The sequence below is a fragment of the Orcinus orca genome, chromosome X, assembly GCF_937001465.1.
Source record: "Orcinus orca chromosome X, mOrcOrc1.1, whole genome shotgun sequence".
Lineage (NCBI taxonomy): Eukaryota > Metazoa > Chordata > Mammalia > Artiodactyla > Delphinidae > Orcinus > Orcinus orca.
Genome location: NC_064580.1, coordinates 85402638 through 85407581, shown reverse-complemented (window position 1 = coordinate 85407581; position 4944 = coordinate 85402638). Strand labels below are relative to the sequence as shown.

Here is a 4944-nt window from a genome sequence, read left to right as displayed (position 1 = left end):
GATCCCACATGCCACGGAGCAGCTGGGCCCATGAGCCATGGCCGCTGAGCCTGTGCGTCCGGAGGCTGTGCTCTGCAATGGAAGAGGCCACAACAGTGAGAGGCCTGTGTACTGCAAAAAAAAAAAAAAAAAAAAAAAAAAAAGAGTGGCTATATGTATACATATAACTGATCTACTTTGCTGTATAGCAAAAATTAACACAATATTGTAATGTAACTATGATAAAAATTTTAAAAAGAAGAAAAGTAATATTACTGACTAAAATTGATTGGTGAGAGGATGAGGAGGAAATGATGAGGGGAGACGTGCTAATTTTATCATTGTTTCCAGTAGGAAACTAACAAATACAGTTTAAAGGAATATAGTACCAAGGTATTATGTACAGTCATTACAAATATAATTACTTCAACAAAAATACAAACTTTTCTAAGTGTCAAGGGATCTATTAAAAAGTAAAGCAAAGCAAGCAAACCACACTGTGGAAGATTTTATTTTAAAAAAACAAAAAATGATACAAAATGCTATGACATTCATAACATATCTGTTAAATCTCTAAATGTAAATTCGTTAAATTTACAAATTAAAAGAGTAATGATTTCTGATGTTATCTAAAATATAAACTCAATTATATATAAGAAATAGATATCAAACAAAATGATTGAGACTGATTGAAAATAAAAGGATGGACAAACTTATCCTGAGAACAAGCAAACAAAAAGAAAGCATTGATCATGATCTTACTATTAGACAAGATGACATTCAATTTCAGCTGATTTAAGGATGAAATTCAAGATCATAGGGAGATTAGAAGGAAATTACTTGATAGATAAGGAATAAAGAAAAACTATTACCAAGTATTTGAGATATTTAGGCAAAAAGAGAATTTTAATATTATCTGGAAGTTATACCTGGGCCAAGTGGAAAGTAACTTTGATCAATCACAGGACCACTATAAAGTTCTCATTCCAGTCTTCCTGCTTTTTCCGAGAATTTATTGTTTACCAACTATGTGTCAGGCACCGTGTTAGCCACTTGGAAATCAGCAGTGAATTAAACACATAGAAATAATGGCTTCCACAAATCTGCATTCTAGTGAGGAGAGACTTCCAATAAAGATGTAACCAGTCAGAAAATATTCCAAGAATAAAGATAAGTGTCAAGGAGGAAAATATAACAGGAAATTGGGAAAAAAGGATGTAGAGGACATCATAATTTTAGATAGGGTAGCCAGAGAAGGCCTTATCAAGACAGTAAGATTTGATCAAAAACCTAAAGAGGTAAAAAAAAAACAAAACATAAAATCAAATAAGAAGGGAGAGTGTTGATGGCAGAGGGAACAGTAAATGCATAGTCTCTGAGATGGGTGTATGTATGCATGGCAAATGTAAGGAGATTTAAGAAGGTTAGTGTGGCTGAAATTGAGGGAATGAGGCCAGGTACAGAAGGAGATAAGATCAGAGAAATAATGAGGAATCGGTAGCATAGTCTTCAGTGCCTTGTAAACCATTATAACCATTATAAGGACATTGGCTTTTACTTTGAGTGAGATAGACAGCCATTAGAGGACTTTAATGGGAGGAGGGATATAATCTCCTGCTTACAGGCAGGAGGGAAAGGGAGAGAGAATGAATCAGATTGGTAAAGAGAGAGGGCATAATTAAGTTCCTATATTATGTTGCATTTAAAGCTGAAGATTTTATTTTTCTTTCCACCTCATTAATAAAGCTACTGTAGTGTCCTTAGAATACATAGAGTACAACATTTATAAAATGCTCATTCCATGATGAATTAAGTTTACAATTACTGAAATTAAATATAACATTCTAGAACAATTATCAAACTTTAGGGTGCATCAGAATTACTTGGAAGGTGTGTTAAAATCACAGATTTCCGAGCCCAACACACAGTTTCTGACTCAGTACTGCTGAGGTGGGACCTGAGAATTTGCATTACTTTTTTTTTCCATATTTTTAATTACCTTTATTGCACCAATACAGCATACATATGCTCTATATACATATATCTGAAACTTCATTTTCAATTTTTCAGGAATTCAAATACATAATATATTATCATCTTGAGAATACAAAGAACACAACACAGAGGAAGATTGAGAAAATAGGTTCCCAGTAGTTAGTCACTAGTATTCTACAGCTTTCCTTTTAGTGTTTTCTATTGGAATTTTTAAATGTCCTGCCATGGCTCTGTAAGAATAGAGCTGCTTGGAACGGAAAACAATAAAAAAAAAAAAAGGACCCAAAGTGAAAAAGAGTCAAGAAGGAAATCCAAGAGAGAGAATCTATTTTGAAACTAAATATAAGGACTCCCTTCAGCCAGAGGGTACACATCCAAATAGGTGCTAAGGGAAGAAGTGAGATCCTCCCATTTCACTCTCAAAATTGCCCCTTAACTGACAAAATAGCTGGTGCCAGTTCACCTAAGAGCGGGACCCCTTCACAGCACTGTAAAAGGAATGGTGGGCAGAGGGAGGGAAAGTGGTGGGGGAGCAACTTGCTTCTGACATACCCCTGGTGATGGGTATCGCAGCCATCATTTGGGCAAAACCTACCACAGCTAAAACCATGGCTCGCCAGCTTGCTTCATAAATGATGGTGCATGTAATAGCAGCTTTCTGTTGAAAAACTGGATTGAAAAAGTAAATATTTATGAAAAGGAGCCAGATACCCAGGTAGCAAGGTAATGTGGGTACTGAACAAGAGTTAAGTGCTTTCAACCTCTCTGCTCTACAAATTAGGTTAAAATCTCTAAACCCTTTAACTTTAGGACAAATAATGGGGCCATTACAAAGTAACGCTGTGCTTCAAATGCAGCAACTAGATGGAGCTGCAAGAAAGTAACTGCTTCTCTAGAATATAACTAGGAAAATATAGCCCCTTGAACCTCCTTCATCCAAGAGACACCCACTGATCAGAGATGCTGCACTATTCAACAGACAAAAGAAGAGTGGGGTGCCACCAACACAACGCTCTTGTCACAGGAAGAGACATGTAAACGCACTAGAAGAGGGCTGCACCCAGCACTGGATGTTCGCTGAATAAGACAAGCCAGAGGGAGGATATACAGCAGAGACCCAGGAAACAGGTCTTTCTTCACATCCACCCCTATCAAAATTCTGAATCTGTAAACACTGAGATCAGTCTGTCCATTTTTAGAGTCTTCAGTTAATGGAAAAAAGAAGTTCTGAGGTTTTTGTCTCCCCTGAAACTGCTAAACAGGGCTTCACAAAGAGGCACACAAGGGTCACGAGATGATTCTGAAATAAGTTAAAGAATTTAAAGATGGAGAAAACTTTACAGATGTTAGAGGTTATTTCCCCACCAAAGAGACCCTGGCCTTTAGAGCCCTGCATAGTCAGTCACAAGTATCATAAGACCCACTATTCCCCTGCCCTGATAGTGAACAGGAGATAAGAAATACTTTCTTGGCTGTACAGCAAGGAACAACACCAGGGAGTGACACAACCAGCCTGAACTCAATGGAGAAGCTATGAAAACAACTGCTCAATAATTTTGGTTCTGGGGAGGGAAGGGGTTCCGAGCTACCCTCACAGATTGGTGCTGTCAAGGTCATTTTGATTCTTCAAGTCTGTCCTTAACGTCCTGCCAGTGCTCTTCAGAACTGGACCCAGTTGGATGGCTGTGGTGCCTGGTTTTGAACAGAGCTGGATGCAGTGATAAAGTCTCCCCACAAGTCATTGCTTGTAGAAACTGGAGCTGGTGCTGGTGTTACAAGAGCAGGAGAATCCAAATATAAAAGGATATCTGCATCACTACCTCCATGATTGGATTTTGGTATGGGTGGTGGATTGACATGATTGCTGATGGCAACTGAGGAGGATGGTGAAGGAATTGTGACTCTGCCTCCAGATGGGGGTGGGAGTAAGCTTAGGCCCCCAGCTCCTGTAGTCTTGGACTTAGAAGCACCCTCAACTTGATGGTCTGCCCTTCCTTGAAGTCCAGATCCAACTTGGGACTATTATCCATTTCCTGAGATTCTTTGGAAATCTCAGATTCCTGCTTTACCCACTTGAAGTGATCTTGCAATGAGACATTAAAGTCGAAGGCATCACCCCGATCTGAGAAGCCAATGCCAATGAAAGCACTATGCCCAGTACCATTCTGGATCCGGATTACAAAGTAGCAGCTGGAATCTGTCACTGTCTCCACAGTAATACCAGGATATTTTTCTACTGGTGCCTGAGCAAAGAGCTCCCCTGAAACTTTATCCTCGAGTTTGATATAAGCAATCTTCCCTTTTGAAGTGATTCAGAGGCGACCAGTCCAATCAGATTGATCTAATTTCCAGTCAGATGCCCTGCAACTGTGGTTGGAGGCCCAGGGAAGAATCGGGTAGATGCTGACATTGGGTTTCACACACAGAACAGACTCGTACTCCAACTCGGCCGCCATCTTGGCTCTGAGAATTTGTACTTTTAAGTTTCCAAATGATGCCTGTGCTGCTGGTCCAGGGCCTAAGCTTTGAGATCCACTGGTCTAGAACATGTAATGCATACAACTAATGCAGAGATAATCTGAGAATCATTGGCATTTTTAGTAATCCTGCTGAGGAAATGACCTTGTGTTTTGGCCGCTGGTTTTTAGAACCTCTAAACTCTTACTCTCTCCTGACTGACATCTGAAAATAAAATTATTGGGTCCTTTCTGTTTATTCATCTACCACAGATTAATTTAAAAGTAAATACGAAAGAAAGGTATAAGCTTCCTTCTTACAAAAACCTGCTTAATTTTTTAAAAAATTTCTGAAAGTGATAATATTGAATTTTTTGAAGAGGTCAAATACTTTGCTGCTAATCCAAATGCATTTGTACTAGAAAGTGCTTAAACCAGCTAATTCCTATTATTATTAAACCTTAACTTTTCGTTGTTACTCGGACTCTTCAGAAGTTTATTAATAAGATTCCAT

General features: G+C 38.6%; 1 pseudogene; it reads right to left on the bottom strand.

The window, feature by feature from the left end:
• Positions 1–3595: 3595 nt before the first annotated feature.
• Positions 3596–4430, bottom strand: LOC101275478 (adaptin ear-binding coat-associated protein 1-like; annotated as a pseudogene).
• Between the last annotated feature and the right edge of the window lie 514 nt (positions 4431–4944).